This window comes from Tursiops truncatus, chromosome 13 (genome assembly GCF_011762595.2).
Source record: "Tursiops truncatus isolate mTurTru1 chromosome 13, mTurTru1.mat.Y, whole genome shotgun sequence".
Lineage (NCBI taxonomy): Eukaryota > Metazoa > Chordata > Mammalia > Artiodactyla > Delphinidae > Tursiops > Tursiops truncatus.
In genome coordinates this window covers 27,585,810-27,604,394 of record NC_047046.1, presented here as the reverse complement: position 1 = coordinate 27,604,394, position 18,585 = coordinate 27,585,810, and the positions used below count along the sequence as shown (strand labels likewise).

The 18,585-nt window shown below is 51.0% G+C and overlaps 1 protein-coding gene across 1 annotated transcript in view; it reads left to right on the top strand.

Moving 5' to 3' along the window:
- The first annotated feature begins 8,556 nt into the window (after positions 1–8,556).
- The window catches only part of LDLRAD4 (low density lipoprotein receptor class A domain containing 4), a 311,826-nt gene continuing 301,797 nt past the window's right edge, over positions 8,557–18,585 (top strand). Inside the window, 1 exon segment of the mRNA XM_019920721.3 lies at positions 8,557–8,999. The gene's annotated coding sequence lies outside the window, so the exon portion shown is untranslated.

Below are 18,585 nucleotides of genomic sequence, written 5' to 3'. Positions count from 1 at the left end.
TAACTGTTGACAATTACCTTCAGGCTAAGAGTTGTCTCTAGGAAGGGAGGAAGGGGCGTGGAATAAGAGGGGTCAAAGGGAGGTTGTACATTTCATTTCTCAAGAAAAAGCTCTGAAACAAACATGGCCATGTGATAGTATATATGCCCTTCTTATATTCTCTATATTTTTTGGTATGTCTGAAATATTAAATTAAAAAGTGAACTTACATTTTAAAAATCCCAGAGAAATGAGATTTTTTAAACAATAATGAGTTTTCTTTCTTAAACTTGTAATCTATAGATTGGATCTCCTTTCTTTTTTCCTTCGAATTACTTTTCATCATGTTCATCTCTGTGTTTTTTCCTCTACTTTAAAAAAATTTTGCTTCAATTTTCTTGTTGAGATGAAATTTACATAAGATTAGCCATTTTAAAGGGAACAATTTAGTGGCATTTGGCACATTCACAATGTTGTGCAACCATTACCTCTATCTAGTTCCAAACTATTTTCATCTTTCCAGAAGAAAACACTACTTACTAAGCAGTTACTCTTCTCCCCTTCCCTCAGCTCCTGGAAACTACCAATATGCTTTCTGTTTCCATGAATTTAACTACTTTGGATACGTTTTAAAACAGCATCATGCAATATGTGACCTTTTGTGTCAGGCTTTTTCCATTTAACATAATGTTTTCAAGGTTTAGTCACATTGTGGGTTTGAATTTCTGTCTGGGGTCATTTGCTTTTAGTCTGAAGAAATTCTTTTATTATTTCTTGTAAGGTGGGTCAGCTGCAACAAATTCTCTCAGTTTTTGTTTATCTGGAAATGTCCTATTTCATCATCAGTTCTGAAGGATAGCTTTGCTGGACATAGAATTCTTGGTTGACAGTTTTCCTTTTGAGCCCTTTGACTATGTTATCTCACTCCCTCTGGCCTCCATTGTTTCTGCTGATAAGTTAGCTGTCGATCTCATTGGGGCTCCCTTGTAAGTGAAGAGTCGCTTTTCTCTGGCTGCTTTCAATATTTTCTCCTTGTTTTTGACTTTCAGCATTCTTGCTATAATGTGTCAGTTTGTGGATCTCTTTGAGCTTATCCTACTTGGAGTTTGTTGAGTTTCCTGGGTGTTCAGTGTTTTTTTTTTAATACATTTGGAAATATTCAGCTCTTTATTTCTTCAAATATTTTCCACTCTTTCTGATACTCCCATTATGCATAAGTGGTTTGCTTAATGCTGTCCCATATTCTTCTTAGGCTCTGTTCATTTTTCCTCATTTTTTTTCCTCTCCATTCTTCAGATTACTAATCTCTATGAACCTACTTTCAAGTTTGCTAATTCTCTGTTTTACCAGCTCAAATCTACTGTTAAGCCCCTCCAGTGAAAGTTTCATCTCAGTTATTGTACTTTTCAACTCTAGAATTTCCATTTGGTTGCTTTTCTTAATATATAATTTCTATCTGTTTATTGGTATTTTCTATTTGATATGACAATGGCATCATACCCTTCTTTACTTCTTTTTTTAATTAATTTATTTACTTTTGGTTGTGTTGGGTCTTCGTTGCTGTACACGGCCTTTCTCTAGTTGCGGCGAGTGGGGCTACTCTTTGTTGCAGTGCATGGGCTTCTCATTGCGGTAGCTTCTCTTGTTGCGGAGCATGGGGTCTAGGCACGTGGGCTTCAGGAGCTGTGGCACGCGGGCTCAGTAGTTGTGGTTCACAGGCTCTAGAGCACAGGCTCAGTAGTTGTGACACATGGGCTTAGTTGCTCCACAGCATGTGGGATCTTCCCGGACCAGGGCTTGAACCTGTGTCCCCTGCATCGGCAGGCGGACTCTCAACCACTGTGCCACCAGGGAAGCCCCTGCTTTCATTTTTAATCTCTTTCCACATCCAGTGCAACACGTCCTCAGGACCGTGTGAGGGAACATCTTTATGGTCCTACTGTGCTGACTCTTCTAGAAGCCCCCAAATGTCAGTGCCCCCATCAGGCTGCCCGGGGGCCTCGTCCTCCTTTTGCATCACTCTCCAGATCCCATCCTGCTGCCCTACACGAAGTTGTTGTGGACACATCAAGGCTTTGAATTGGTTTCTGTCAAAAAGGCTTGCCTGCAGAGTTCAGAGAAAGGAAATCTTCACTTTGTTAAAGGCCACTGGGTCTCCTGGGCCAGCAGCTCGAGCCCCTGGCCCTCCTCTAAGCTGAGCAGCTTTGGGGCTGCACTCTGGATGCGGGGGGAGCGGCGGTGAGGTCCCAGCATCGCCCTGGGGCTCCTCTCACACCCTACATCCGATCAGAAGGACCTTGGAGTGGCATAGTGAGTCCTCGGGCATCCGTTGTAGCTTGTGCTTCCCGCCCAGTGTCCACCAGCTGGGTCTGAGCTCCAGCCTCCCTGCCTGGGCCTCTCACAGTGACCTGGCCCAGCTATTTGTCGGCCCCTCTCCTGGTGGCTCTCAAACACTCGGCCGCATTCCCCCGGCCCCAGCCCCGCCCAGCAGCCTGAGCCCGGATGGTGCCGGTTCCTGGGCACCTGGGTCAGCTGACAGCAAACCAATCTCTGTGTTGGGACGAGTGTGTGAAGAGTACAACACAAGGCGGGTGAGGACAGGGGTGAGGGTGCCAGGGGAACAGGAGAGGGGACTGGGCAAGAGCAGCCTGGCTCCGGAGCCAGAGGCCAGGGTGCCGGGCTGGGGGCAGGACTTTGGGTTGGGTCCCAGGAGATGGGAGCCCCCGGAGCTCCTAGTATGGCCTGGTCAGGCTGCCCATGGGGACTGAGCACAGAGAGGAGGGGGAGGTTCGGGGCTGCTGGTGGGAGAGTCGGTGGCTTGGACGAGGGAGATGGGGGTTGCTGCTGAGGAGCACGCGGATTCTGGATGTAGCCACCTGAGTTTCCATCCAAACTAAGTCCACAATCCAGCCAGGGGAAACTTTTAAAACTCAGAAAAATAAAACCTGAATCATTGCACATCACTTCCTCGTTTAAAACTGGGCAGGAGACTGGGGTGTGGGGAACCCCACCCACAGGGCAGCAGCAGTCAGCTCTGGCCCTGCCGCCGCTGGGAATGAAAGGTTGAGGAGCTAGGTCTTCGCATTTCTCCGGAGAAGCAGAAATTTGAAATCTTTAGGTGAAATCTTCCTACTTTTACCCTTTAAAATAATGGAGGTCAAATGACACATGTTTTGAGGATTTGACTTCTGCTCATAGGAGGCAGTCACGAAGTTTGCTGGATGGAAAAACTGATACTCCTACAGCTTAGGTATCTTTATTATTATTGTTGGTCTTCAGACTTTCCCCCTTGACACAGCGGACGGAAAGTATATGGCAGTGGTGGTGGTTATGAGGGGAGGGGTGACGGGGAGGGAGGTGGGGACGACCCCAGGGTGGGGGATGCTTCAGATCCTCTGCCATGGGCTCCTTGCTCCGTCTGCAGTCGCTGGGCCCTGTCCATGCCTGACTCTAGGAGGTGAGGATGGGGAAGGGGTGGTGGTGAGGGCAAATGACTCTGGAGGGACTGGACTTGCAGCCCGGGCTCTAAAATGATGGGCTCAGAAGATGTTCCTGCTCCTGGCCCCAATCTGGAATCAGACACTGCTCGTTGTGAATGACCAATACTGAAGCATCCACAGTGGTTTCAGCAGCAAGTTATTTTATTGGTTTTAACCGCTTTTTCTTCCAATAACATTATGCTACATGTGTGTGTGTGAGGGGAAAGTGATACCCCAGCGTTGGAGACGCCAGGATGGGCAGCCACTATGGACGGCTGTCTTCCAGCCGTGGTGTGGCAGAAGGACCGAGGCCCAGCTCCCCGGACGTGGTGGTCATGTGATTTGACACATCATTTAATATACGTGAGATCCAAGGTTTGCTTTAAGGATGAAATAAGTATGTAACTTCTGGTCGGGGTGCCTCTGTGCTCAACAGAGGGCATCGGCACAGAATTATTTTAACATAATGGACCTATTTCTTCCTCTTGTACAACAAAGACTCTTACCAGAATTCCCAAATTCTACTTTGATTTCGCACTGATACTTTGATATACTGTAAATAATATGCTGTCAGCCATTGAAATATGAACCTCTCAGCCTACAATTCACCCTGTCCTGAGTATTTATAGGACTAAGATGAATTTTAGGACTGCTTCAGAAGGGCAGCTGCTCATGCCCAGTGATTACGGGAACATGAGGAAGTTTGCCGAAGAACCTTTCCAATCAGTTTACTGACACCTGAAAGGTCAGAAGGAGAGATTAATTTATTTTTGTTTCCTGTTAATCAGTCTCCTTGGATTAAACTTTGCAGTCATTTAAAACCTTTCATTATGGTTTTAATTTACATTTCCCTAATGAGAGAGTACCTTTTCACGTGTTTACTGGCTATTTCATACCTTCTTTTGTAAAGTACCTTTCAAATAGTTTGACTGTTTTGGGGGGACACCTTTCCTTAAAGAAGCTAGATTGGGGGTTATGTTCTCCACAAACAGTTGATCTCTGGCTGAGACGGGGAGATACCCTGGCCCACGATTCTGTGTCAGTCAGGGTTGGATCACGAAAGCAGAACATTTGTAAGTGACACGGAGTCGGTACTTACTACAGGCAGTAGTGGTAGTGAGCAGCGCACGGAAGGGCACTGAATCAGGGCCTGGCAGGACTGGCAGGTGGGCAGGAAAACTGGCTGTGAAGGGGGGGCAGGGATAGACGGGCACTCACAGCACCACTTGGGCCCACAGAGCAAACAAACCCTGTCTGTCTTTTGTCCCTTCAGCCTAAAGGACACAGGCGACTGGCAGAAGGTGCTGGCGTCCTTCGCCACAAGGCTGTGAACGCACCCCTGACCCAAGACAAGGGGACGAGGGGACACAGGGAGAGCAGGTCAGGGGTGTGCGGGCTGCTTGGTGCCTGGCGCCCTGCGTTCCTGGCAGGTCCTGGCCACTGCTCGACCCCTCCTTCCGCGTCGCCCACAACTTTCTCTATGGCATCCCTAACCTGCCTTAGAAAAAGACTAAAGAGGACAATTCAGGTAATACAAACTTTAATGTTTTATGAAGTGGACCTTTTAAATTGCAAAATGGGGCAGAAGGCAAGAAGCTCTCACAGGATAAAGAATAGAGAACGAAGAAGAGACAAAGAGGAAGCACGCAATCAGTGGGGGCTGCAGAGCCCGCCTTGTTTGGGGTGAGGAGGCCCAGAGCTAGTAGTGCATCTGGGGACGGCTGGCTGGATGCCCTGCATTTCTGGTCAAACGAGTGCTTGTAGGACATGAAAGTCATCTACGTTTCGGTGTGCTGACAGGTCACCCCAGGCATGAGTGTCTCCATCTTCGGCCTAGAAATTTATTTCAACACTTGCAACCCCAAGGAAGGGAATTCCGGGGAGCACGGACCCCTGTGGCTAAGTTGACCCAGTACAAAGTCACCGGAGAGCCTGTCCTTGCTGGCAAGGATGAGAAAGGGTGAAGGAAGCTGATAGTTACTGAGGACATTTTGGGCCAGGTTCTGTGCTGAACACTGAACTCACTGACCATTTGTACCCCGCTGACTGACCGTGTGTCAGAAAGCAGTGTGCTAGGGTGGGGGCTGCAGCAGCCACCTTCTACCCAGCTGCTGGTCACTGCAACGGAGAGCAGGCCCCAAACTCAGCAAGGGACCAGCCAGCCCTGAGGGGCTCTGCTGGACATGGGGGAAGTGGACGGGGGTCACCACGGCACCAGAGGAGGCAGAAGCTGTGAACTGTTGTGGCTTTAACAGACCAAGGAAACTTCACTACACTTTACTATCTGCAGGTGGTTTGAAAATAACGTTCATCGCTCAGGAGTTGTTCCATCATTTTTGATAACTGATGCGTAGCAGCCACACCTAAGTGCATCTGGATGGACAGTCTTTGAGGTGATTGTTTACATCTTTTACTTGCCGTATTCTTCCTTTTCCTATACCCGCTCCCCTTCAAAGAGAGAGAACAGATGTTTTTTGTTTCGCCCAAGGAGAGTATTGCAGCAAGGCTGAAAGCAGAAGTCGCCTGCAAAATATTTTCCTTTCTGTCTTTGGTGATTTAAAATCTACACTCATAGAGGGGGGAGTGAGGTTTGTGGGTCCTGGAGCAGTGGGGGCAGCCAGATCCCAGAGCGGGTATTTGCATGGAGATGCGGACATGGCCAACCTCACAGCAGATCAGGTGAGGAGGGAATTGTTATCTACAGTTTACAGATTGGACACTGAGACAGTTTGATGGTGCAGACAGCACAACAAAATGTGCCCGTGACACGGCTGAGACACACGGGACAGAGGCCTCCCTCCTGGAGCTGAGCTCATCCGTGTCCCGTCCCGTGTATTTATCTGGATGGGGTTTCGCTTCCCCAGCAGAATTACCCTCAATGCAAGCATCTCTCACTTCTTCTCCATTTCTTATTAATTTAAAAGGTACAGCGAGTAGGGTGGATCTTTTTTGGATAGCTTGAGTCCCATCCAAATGTTATACATGAGATCCAAATAACTGAATTATATTCTCCGATTCACATTTATCTTGCGGTTGGTTGGGGCCCTCAGAATCTTTTTTCAACATTTGCTCATGGTTACCCTTGTATTTTTGTCTCCTTGGATGACTGACCTTCTTCTGTAGACTAAGTACAGTCGGGATTTAATGGACACCAGGTAAACTGCAGTGGATTTATACTGAGAAAGAATGTTTCTCACATCCCACTCCTTGAAACCATTTTCAGTTGATTTCCACCCAGTTTAGTGATATTTTACCTCAATATTATTTCTTGTCCATCACAATACGAGGCTCCATTCATTTCCCCGATCTCTCTGGGGCCCTTCCTAAGCAGCAGGTGCAGTTCTGGCCGCCACGGACACATGTGCTCCACTCTTCGGAGCAGAAGCAAGTGCTGCTCTCCTGGCCTCTGCCTGGGCCCTTGGCATGAACACAAGAGGTTACTAACGGTCAGGTGAGCTGGCGGATTTTACAGAGAGCAAACGTGCATCCAGACGCCTCTGGCTCTGCCACTGCTGTGGCGAGTGTGTGTGTGTGTGCAGGGCTGTGGGAGGGGGCAGCTGAAATGCAGAACAAATATGAGGACAGCGTTCCTCCCATAGCTGTTTTCCAGAAATAGAGACCTGCACTTTCTAGTTATAAATTAGGGAAGACAGCAAGAAATGGGAATGCAGAATGAATTAAGATTCATCATAAATGGTAAAGCTGAGGCTAAGATGTAAAATTCGGGTCTCAATTTAAGAGGGTTAAATCGTACGCAAGGAAATGATGCCCAAGTGAAATAGAAGAACAAATTGTTTCCTGTTCTTGGAAAAAACATTTTCTCCACTGTCCATGGGCAGTTTCAGGTTTAGAAGGAAAACGCCATTTCTCTGTTGACCTCAAGAGGGCAAGAAAACAGTTTCTCCAACCCCATAGCTGCTGTTAGTTGGCACATTAAATATAGGCTAGCAAGTAGATGCTTGTCAAGATTCAGATTACCTGTATTAAGCACTGATTAGCTCACTTCTCATTTAAAGAAGTTTTCCGTGGAGGCCAGATTCAAAGCTGTCCCACTGCTGTAGACACTCCTCATTTGCCTGGGGCCTGGGACTCCCTGGGAGCTGGGCTGAGCTGAGCAGGAGGGATGTCAGCGCGGCTGTAGGTGGCAGTATGGTTCAGCTCCAGCACTGTGCATAGCCAGTTCGGGATTTTGTGGTCTGGAGACAAGTTAATCTTTCACAGCCTCAACTTTCTCATCTGTGTAATGGGGAAGACTAGCTGCCACAGTTGTCCTGAGGATTGAATTAGATAATCTCCGTAAAATTCCTAGCACAGGGCCTGGCACAATAAATGGTAGTTAATATTGTATCACCTATGAGCACTGATCAAATCCTACACAGCAGTTACCATCATAGCTGAGGACAGCTGAGGACTGTTTAAAGGAAGTTGAATTAAGCTAACATTTCACTAACTAAAATGTTACTGATAAGTTAATGTAGATTTCAAAAGATTCTTTTCTCTGATATTATGGAAGCATGAGCTGGTCAACTTTTGGCGGGGAGGTGGAGACATTGAAAATTAGCTGCTTTAATTAGCTGCCCTTCTGTTATACCAGGCCTGAAACCCCAGACTGGTATATTTTGATATGTCTGCTGGGGAGTTAATTTTGGCAATTAATTTGTCTAATTTTGGTGGCTGTAATAAAGCTGGGTTAAAATGCCCGTATGCTGTGGCAGTGACCAAACCCCTATCAAACACAGTCAGGTTGGCCAGTGTGAATGCTAGTACTTCTGGAAGACAACATGTATACTGTCCGCACTCAAGTGGAGTTTAAGTCCCAAAGGCCTTCCTAGGAGAGATGTAGGTCCTCCAAGGAGAAAGGGTCGCAGTGGTAAGAATCCACCTGAACTCCCCATCTGGGAAGGGGCTGACTAGGTGGGGATAGAAGGATTCATCCGTCCCACTAAAGGCCCTGCAGCCCTACTGTGCATCTCAGCTAGTGCCAGAAGGCCGGCTGCCCGCGGCGCAACCCCACCCCCCACCCCCCGCCGCCGTCGTCTCCCGGCTCCGGGATGGAGTTCCCCGTCCGGCCGGCGGTGGGCGCACGCCCAGCGAGGCCGAGCCGAGCCGCGTGCGCAGCCGGGGGTCCCGCGGCCCGGGCGCCCGCTCGCCCAGCTCGGTGCCCGCGGCCCGCGGAGGTCAGCGCGGCCCGCGCGGGGTCCGGCCAGCCCACCCCGCCCCCGCCCGGCCGCCGCCGGTCCAGCTTGGAGGGGGATGGGGAGAGCGGAGAGGCCGGCGGACAGCGAGGCAGACGGCGCGGAGGCGGAGGCGGCACCCGCGGCACCGTCTCCCGCTTCCCTGCTCGGCGCAGCGGGCCGGCCGGCCGGCCGGGCCGGGAATCTCCTGCGAACGGGGGGGGAGCTGCCGCCGCCAGGCCGGCTGAGCGTCCGGGGAGCGTGGAAGGGGAAGAGGAACGCGGGGAGCCGGGGCCGATCCCGGCCCTTAAAGCAGCCCCCCCGCGCCCTGCGCGCCGGCAGCCTCACTACAGAGCCGCGGCCGCAGGTGAGTGCCGACCCAGAGCTCCGGCGTCCGGCCAAGTTCGGTGCCGCGCGGACCGGGGGCGCGAGCGGCAGGACTGGGCGCCGGAACTGGACGTCCGCGAGCCAAGCCGTCGGCGGGCCGCCCCCCACCCCCGCGAGTCCCGGCGGCGTCGCGGTGGGCACGGCGGCGCCCGGGGCGCTCCCGGGGGCGGGCGCAGGAGGGCGGTCCCCACCGCACAGTCTGCTTCCCGGTGCCCTGCACGGTTGTGCGCCACCGCGGCGGGGGACGGCGTCTGCGGGCAGGTTGTGCGGGCATTGCCAGAGTTTGCGGGGAGGGAGGCGCAGAGCGGCGGGACCCTGGACCCCGCGTCCCGGGCACCCCGCGTCCCGGGCACCGCGCGCGCTGAGCAGGGCGCGGGCCGCAGGGGCTCCAGCGGCGGCTGGGAAGCAGCTTGTCCCGGCGCCGCTGGCCCTCAGGCTGAGCCCCGAGCCCGCAGGAAGCGGGCGTGGGCAGAATTTCTGTGACCCTCACGGCGGAATAAACAGGAAGCGACGAGCACCCAGCCCAGCCGCCCTGCCTTTGTTGTGCGGTCTGCGGGGCGCAGCGCAGAGGACGCCTCCCGGGACCCCCGCCGGCCCCCCGGGGGCTAGGCGCGCCCCGTAAGTGCGTCGCCCGAGACCTGGGCTCGGTGCTGGGCAGCTCGCCGCGCTGGCCCCGAGGGCAAATCCTTGGTTTTAAACTTTTTTTTTTTTTTTTAACTGGTAAAGGAGGAGGCTTCCGATTAGGCGGAGGTTTCTGGAGGACGACGGGGACCGCGGCGGGGTGGGTGGCACCTGGAGAAGGCGGCTAGGTCGGGCCGCTTCCCGGGTGAGCGCGCGCGGGTTGGCACAGCGGGAAACTCGTAGCGAGCTGGGACCCAGACGCAGGAGTGATTACTGAGTGCTGGTGGACACATAAACTAGCGTAATTTTTGTTTTCCCCAGAGACTCTTTTAATTAACTAAAATTGGATAATCCTGATTTGCTTCTTTTCTCTTTCTCTGTGTTCCATCTACTCCCTTCTCCTTCTCCTTTCTAATTTTTTTTTTGGCAACTTCTCATTCCTGGACCCTTCGCTTGTAGTTCAGTGCTGCTTTCTAAATGTTAGTTATGATGGTGGTAATATTTTTGGATGACCTACTGTGTGTAGGTGTTGTGGGATGAGGTGAGGTAAGCTGCACCGTGTTGATTCCAGAGCTGCTGTTCGTAGGCTTCTCGCAGTGGAGGTGGGTGGCGATGGTGAGCCACCCTGGCTCTTGGAAATATGTGGTCCTGTGGCTGGCATGGAGGTTGGTGCAGCCCTGGGGGCTAGACCAGGAAGATTCCTTTTAAAATGGTCCTTCCGCCTGTTTGGCTAGCTAAGAGGGTGTTCTCCTAGTCTGTCTCCCCTGAAGCTGCAGGACAGTGTGAGTTACAGGACAGGTCCTGGAGGATCTGCACTGAGAAACTGCCATTGCATCCAGTCAGGTCTGCATTTGCATAGGAGTGTTTAGTCTTACCAGGACTTATATTGCTTCTACTGTCACCTGTACATTTGCCCTTGTACTCTGCACTGTTCTCTTGAACATGTTCTTTATGTTCAGTGAAGGGTCATGTCAAATTTGAGTCATTGTACAAAGGAGTAGATCTGATTATTATCCATGTACATGTATTGAATTATAATAGTTGGTTTCCTATCCTTGGATGCTCTTTGATGGCTCTTGCAAAGAAGTGCTTTTTAAAACATGGGGGTATATTCCTCATTATCTTTGAGAGCTTAATTCTTTTAAGAGCTTCACTTTGCTATTGACATTGAGCACACTGTTAGGAATTAGGGCTGAGACTGTAAGTGCCAGTAAGGGATTTGCTGCAATGGACTTGTAGCTGCCTTCCTCCCTTATTTTAAAAGCCCCCTCTAATTTCTTAACATTCTGCTGTTACCCTCGAAAGAGTCTTTGCTGTGGTTCTAGTTTGTGGAGGCTTGTATTTACGATGGAGAAGGCTTTTCCCAGCAGGTATTAGGGCTGTCTCTAGAATCCTCTCTGGGGCCCTTTGCATGACCACAGTCCTGCAGAGGAACCCAGCCAGTGCCAGCTGCTTATTAAGGGATTTTGTGCCCATTTGTTGGCGTATTGTTTGAGTCAAAGTCTCCTGCCCCCACTTGCCAGAGTATATAGACAAATATTTATTCCCACCCCCCCAATGCTGACAGTGCTCTAAGAATAGTTTTCTTGCCTGGCGCTGGGAGCAGGACCCGCCCGCCTGCAGAGGTGTTTACAGTTTGGGCCTGGGCTGCAGTGTGGGTTGACTTAGCAGCCTGGCATAGCGGCCCGCATCTCCTGGGACGTGCTTGGCTTTTCCTCAGGGCTGTTGGAGGGTTGCCTCCCAGCCTGACAGGAGCATAGGGAGGTGACGGTGACTTAGTGCCCTGGGTGCGGTTCCTTGCCTGTGGTCCAGCAGAAACCCCTAAGCTTGTCCAGATCCCTGTGCAGTCACCCCCATGGTCTGGGCAGGAGGTCATGGCTTTTTGTCATCACGTAAAACCAACCACTCAGCGCTCAGGGCAGGGACACTGGCAACTGTGACTGTTCAGATCTTCCTGGCGGCCCTTTGCAAGTTTATTCCTATCTTTCTTCTGTGTCTGGGCTTATGGCGTCTCTGTGATGTGTCTGTTCTTTTGGGTGAGAGTTAATAGAGAAGGAAGAAAGAAATGAAAAGATCATTCCATGTTAACCTGGAAAATTTTTAGAAACGTTTGACGTACTTCATATAGATTTGTGGCTATTCAATGTAAACGGTGTGGAATGCTACGGGGTCCCCAGTGCCCTCTCTCCCTGCTTCCACCCCCTCCTTTTTTAGGTCACAGAACACTCTCCTGGAAGCCAGTATTTTCTCATGTCAAAGTGACTTTCTGCCTACATGGGATTTGTTAGCTTAGAGTTACACCGTGACCTATACCATGGGTGTGATGGAAAGTGAATCTTCAGTTTTTAAATAGCAATGTATAGCTTCTGACTCCATCTGAAAATTTAGGCCACAAGACCTGCCATGTATTAGGGAGATTTTTTGGTGGCGTTATTAGCTTTATTTTTAGGCAGCTAGGGGACACAGGTGAGCACCTGTACTATTAATTGCTGTAGAAATATTGGGTTTGTATTTCCCATTAATACTGTTTTTCTCTCTATCATAGGAGGACTTGAAAATAATGTTTGTGTTGTCTCCTATCCATGTGATTTGAGTATGGATTGTTTTTCTTTGAATTTCCACTAAAAATGGTACTTTGGCCTTTTAAGCTGTTTTTGTAAGGACTTTTCTTTCCACCAGGCTTGTTTTCCAGATAGGTCTTGGAAATTACGAAGAACATAGCTATAATTTCTCCCTTGATTGGCAGCAGAGCGCTTTCCCGGACAAAAATAAGGCTGCTCTGTGCCAAATGGTTGACTTTTCTAGAATAAAAACTCTAAAGGGTTTGCAAAGAGTCCTCTGGTTAATATATTGGCATTCCCAGAACCCACTAAAACCCCGGCAGCCTGCCAGACACCACTTAATGAGGACGCAGAGTGTCTGGCTCAAATCCCCACGAGCAGAAGCGGGTGGAGGCTGCTGTCCACACCCTTTATTAATTTTTAATGACCGTACTTTTGTTTTGCAGATTTTGCTCTGCACCCCCTCAAGACCAACAGACACGGGTGCCACCCCTCCCCCACTCATTTACTCATTTCCTTGGCATTGGAAAAGTGTTGAGACTTTCAAGGTTTAGAATCCTGCTGAGGGATCATTTCTGTTTGCATGAGTTCTTTTGTGGTTGGCTTTCTTTTTTTCCCATTCTTTCTCCCCCAGCCCTGCCCCCACCCGCCTTTATTTTGGAAGAGGAAGAGAGAAAAGGAACAGAAAAGGAGATAACTTTTTTTCTTATGATGCTTTATTGTCTGCTGGAAAAAAGAAGCACTTATGAAACTTTAAGTTTGTCAGACAGTTTATATGACAGTGCAAGTTGGTGCTTGCCAAGCTTCAGACAGATTGCTAACGTTACATGACGGGGATAAATAAATTACCGCTGTGAGCGGTGGGCAGGGCCTTGGGCACCCAGGAGCATGCAGGATGTGCAGTACGTGGGTGTGTGGAAGGTCTCTGCGCGCTGCCTGGAATTCTGTGACTTGCTTTGGAAGCGAAAAGGGTGTGTCTCTTGCTTTTATTTTCGCCAGGGCTGCAGGCGGCAGAATCCAGGGAGCAGCTCTGTATTTTTCCCGGCCTGGTGGCCCTGCCTCTCGATGGCCCCTTACCCCCATGTCTCCCCTCCTCTGCATCAGGGGACATGGCACCTCGTCTTCCATCCAGGGTCCAGCTTCCGATGAAACTAAACTTTGGCTGCTGTTCTTTCTGCAGGTGCAGGCATTGAGAACAAATTGTCTGACATAAGTGTGTGAGCTGCCTGGGAGGGGGCTGGGTGACACTCCTTGGGCACAGTGTACTTTCATCCCTGGCGTGTGGATAGTCAGCTGGCAGAGTGACAGGTGTAATGAACTTAATGGTCTTGCTCTAGTTGCTGGCGGACACACTGCTTGTATTACAAAGCCACCTCCTAAGTTGGGCCCTGGCCAAATGACTCGCAGGATCTTCTCTGTGCAGACAGGATTCAGAGCCTGGACTGGCTAGGAATTGGGTGGGTGTGAGCGACATGGTCCCTAAATGGACCTAGAATTTCTCTTTAAAGTAAGCCTGGGGGCTTACCTGCTGGCGCAGTGGTTGAGAAGTCCGCCTGCCGATGCAGGGGACGCGGGCTCGTGCCCCGGTCTGGGAAGATCCCACATGCCGCAGAGCGGCTGGGCCCGTGAGCCATGGCCACTGAGCCTGCGCGTCCGGAGCCTGCGCGTCCGGAGCCTGTGCTCCGCGACGGGAGAGGCCACGACAGTGAGAGGCCCGCGTAACGCAAACAAACAAAAAAGAAGTAAGCCTGCTCTGTCCAATTTGCAAAAAGGCCCCATCCCATCCTCCCCCCCCACCCTGCTATCCAGCCATATTGTGGGGTGTGGCAAGGTGCCCCCCCATCCCTGGGGTTGTGGATTGCAGGCTCCCAGTGCTGCCTCCTTGGTTCCCCAGAAGTGGACTGGGCCTCTGGTGGCCGGTCCATGGCCCTGGGACCAGCAGCCTCTGCACAGAGTTGGGAGGGAATTTCGAGAGTGAAATCCCACTGTTCCAAAGGCGGAAGGCCAGGCCGTGCTCGGGAGGGCTCCCCCGGGCAGTGGTCAGAGCGACAGCAGCACCGCCCCTGTGCCAGGCTGTCCTTAGCGTTATATTAGCTGATTGAAGCCCCCCAGCAGCCCTGGGACGTGGGCACCGCCACCATGCCATTGGCACACAGGCAGCAAGAAGCCTGAAATGCCGGAGTGAAGAATTGCTGTCTCGTGAGCAAAGGTGGAGGTGGCCATGTCACGCTGGGGCCTGGGCTGTGACCCTGGGGCTGGCCCTTCCTCAGGGACCACTCACAGCGGGCGGAGGGAGACCAAGTCTCTCCTCGTCCCAAGCAGGGCCCAGGGCTCCTCCTTCTTTCCTACCTTTGTCCATGGCTCTGATTTACACCCCACCTCCTGGCCCCACCCCCATTTCTAAACCCTGCTCCTGTGCCTGTCCTGCCTGTGCTCACAGCCTTGGTTTCAAGAATTGGGCCATTGGTGGCTCTGTTTTGTCCATGTTGAACCTCGTCATCCCAGGAGGAATCAGCCAGAGAGTTGATGCCTGTGGTCCTGGGCTCTGTGGAACCACCTCCGCTGGTCTTCTCTGGGTGAGGTTTGTCGGATGCCGGTCCTGTCTTCCGAGGGGTACCCGAGGCCTGCGGGGCTGGACTGAGGTAGCCCAGGCCCTCCCAGCGCAGCAGGATTCAGCAAGTCCCTGAAAGTGGGGTGAAATGAAAAGATGATACATCTCTCAGATTCTCTGTCTCACTCCGAGGGGGCGTGGATTAATCAACCACATGTATCTGCGTGCAGTTCTTGTGTTCATCCCAGACAGACCTAAGTGTTTGAGGTTATGGGGCCTGAAGTGAGGCCGCAGGAGGTGCGGATGTCCAGGGTCCTGCAAGACGGCTCCCCAGCCCTTTGCAAACCTTCCCACGGCAGCAGGTGGGACCTGGCCTCTTCACACCCCTGAGTGGCTGCGTGATGCCGTCCCCTCTGAGGGGATTGTGGTGGCCACACACTGTGGGGCCTGGTGGGCCTCTGTCTAATTTGGTCCCTGGGGTGGGGTTGGACGGGTGCTCTTTTGCGTTGGGGGCTGCACTGGCCTGGGAGAGTTCCTGTCTGGTCCCCCTGTCAGGCATATAGGGGCCCGGGTTGGCCCTAGACCGGGTTCCACCCTCTATTTGAACCTGACTTTATTCCAGAGATTCTTTCAGGCCTGGCTGAAACCAGTGTCATGGATCTAGTCTCTGAAATCCTTTTTTTTCCTGATTATATACTTATTGAAGATAATTAGGAAACTATGAAACGAAGAGGAAAAAAAAAAAGAAACAAGAAGAAAATAAAAATGACTACAATTACCTATAATTCCACTACCTTTAGAGATGACCTCTATTTACAGTTTTGTAGATTCTTTCCAGACTTAATTATAAAATCATGCATCAAACTTGTATACTTTTTATAAACTTAACGTTCCATCCTGAACATATTTTCATGTAATTTAAATATTCTCCAAAAATACCACTGCTGATGACTATTAAATTCTACTCTGTGGTTATATTGTTTTTTTTTTTTCTAAGCCCGTTTTGGGACGCTGAGGCTGTTAGCAGTTTTCCCTATTATAAATAATTCTGCACTGGACATTCTGATTACGTCCTTTGGATAGCTTCCTCAAGGAGGAGGTGGTGGGTATAACTTTTAGAGGCTCCTCCAGAAGTATTACCAGTTGCTTCTCAGAAAGGCTGGGACACTGCACACGGACACGGGGGTGACTGTAGTCTTGCCAGTGCTGAATATTGTTATGAAAAAAATCTTTTCAAGTTTGGCAATGAAATGGTATGTTTAAATTTTTCTTCCCATTCTTCTGTTGTGAAAATCAGGGCGTGGCATCTGGGGATACACAGGTGAAGAGAGTTTTGCTGTTGCTAGAGCTTTGATGTGGGCAGATGCAGTGATTTTAGTGGATGCTTCCAGCATGGAGATAAGACCTTTGTGCTGTTTTAAATTCGAATTAAATGTACTCAAGAACTTTGTGCTATTTTAAATTGGAATTAAACCTGCTCAGGTAGGTTAAGGGCACGAAACAGTCTAATAATACATTTTAAAATAAAATTACGGGATTTTATGGCCAAAGACTATGCTTGGTCTTTCCCCAACATCCTCACCCTAACCGGCTGGGTAACGTGGGCCCCGGGTGGAGGGATGAGGTGGGGGAGGGGTGGCTCGGCAGCAGCTGCTTGAGGAGCTGTGTGACACTTCCCTCAGTCCTTCCTCTCCCTTCTCAGCGATCGCTTTTTGAGATCAAACTCTTCCCTGGCCTTTTGCCCAAGGATACCAACATAAAATTCATTTTCTTACTGTTTCACTCGATGGCTGACGGGAGACACCTGGCCTGGATGCCCTCTGCTGGGAGCCTCTCCCTTGGTCCCCTCTATGCTTTCGCAGACTTCTGTTTCCAGCCTGAGGGTGTTGGCGCCCACGCTGGCTGCTCTGGAAGCTCCAGAGAAGGAAAACCATCTCAGTATCTTCAGTATGTTGCAGTTAACTAAAGTTGGTTTTGTTTTCCTCGAAAGGCAGCCTTTTTGGCTGAAAGGTTGGGAACAGCTGGAGGGAGCAAGACATGACACCTGCATCTTGAGGTAATTGAGCCCCAATTAGCTTGTTCTGGTCACACACACCTTCGTGCGTCGGTGCTGGGGCAGGTGTGGGTGCTTACCACGCCCCGGGGTGCATGCTGGGAGCGCCCGGCACTGTCGGGCGTGGCCTGGTGAGCAGAGAGTATGGTCCGAGGGGCCCAGGTGGGCGCTGGTGCTTGGGTGAGTGACCCCGGCCCTCCAGGCACAGCCTGTGGGGAGCACCCTGGCCGTTGTCTTGTCTGCTTGGTCCCCCTGCTGGCCATGTGGGCAGCCACACCACGCTTTCCAGGTGCAAACACACCCTGCACGTGGCTAGCAGGGCAGACGGGGCCAAAGCCCTGGAGGTGGAGCGAGCAGAGGAGTTCCCAGGGAGTTGGTCATGGAATAGATGTCATGGAATAGGTTGCTGACACCCCTTGTGTCCCTCCGCGTTGTTTGCTGCTGGCTCGTGTGTGCGCGGCTCACACACTTGGGTTTAATCCAACCTGGTGTGCTCCTTCAGCAGGATGATAGAATGCTGGAATCTTCCAGTTGGAACAGAGGGCCTTTCTGGACATAATGCAGCATGATTTCAAGGTTGGGTAATGTTTACAGCTGGATGGCTTGGTTGAACTATTATATTTCTATTACTTTGTCTATTAAGATAAATATTGCCCCCTTCAGAACTTAGCTTTCATCCTACTGGTATTTAAATATAAGAGTCACAATTTTTTACTTCCAAACTAGAGGTAGGTCCTGGGATTTAACTTTTTTTTTAATCTGAAGAGTAATGTAAAAATAATAAATATATATACACAGTCATAACTATATCACTTATGTAGTAAATTTAGTCCAGAGAAAACATAGTGTTTATTTCTGATAAAAGAAGTTGGCTGTTCCGTGGATTGGAGATTTTGTTATTTGATGGACCTCTGTACTGAGTGCTTCGTGTGAATGTTCACGCTTTTATTGTTATAACGTGGTTCATACAATGGATTTTAGGAATTGGGGCACATTTATGTGCCTGAGGGAACGGCTCCCGTTGTGTCCTTGGCCACCCAAAGAAGCAGCATCAGGGCCGTAGTGTGGGCCTGAGCCGCCCAAGGGGATTTGTTGTTCATAGCGCGCATACGCATCACCTCCTGGTTTTGAGGAAAGTTTTGCTGTAAGGGGGTTGCTTTTGTCTGTGGCTCACAGCCCCCCTGCCCAGCCAAGCCCCTGGAAGGCTTGTGACCTTGGGGAGGTCAGTTTGCCCTTCCCTAAAACAGCCATTTTCCTGCCTCTTAGGTTTGCAGGGGATCAAACGAGATAAGGCTCATGTAGACCAGCAGGGAGGGGCCCAGCGCTGCCTCAGTGAGAGCTCGGTAAAGTGTGGCTGCCTCCAGTCAAAGGAGCATTTGGGAAGCACCCACCCAGCCTGTGAGGCGGGGACCCCGCTCCTTCCCCCAGGACTCAAGGAGCAAGTAGTCTGGCACAGGAAGCAGCCAGCAGTGAGGACAGGCACTTGTAGCCAAGCCCTGGGTTTAAGAGCGGGAAATGCCATCTGAGCCGTTCGTTCATCGGGAAAGATTGTGTACCTGGGGGAGGGGGGGGCAAAGGCCGCTGGGCCTATGAGCTCTGACGGCCTCACGCGCCCTCCCTCCCCTCGTCCTCTGCTCCACGGGGCCCCGCGATGTCCGAGCACACGGTCCGCTCTGGGCAACCTAGGAGACTTCAGGGAGAGGCTGGCTTTGGGCTGAGAGGTGGCCAGAGACCGGTTTGCGGGGCAGACAGCAGGGAGAGGGTTCCCCTGTCCAGGGCT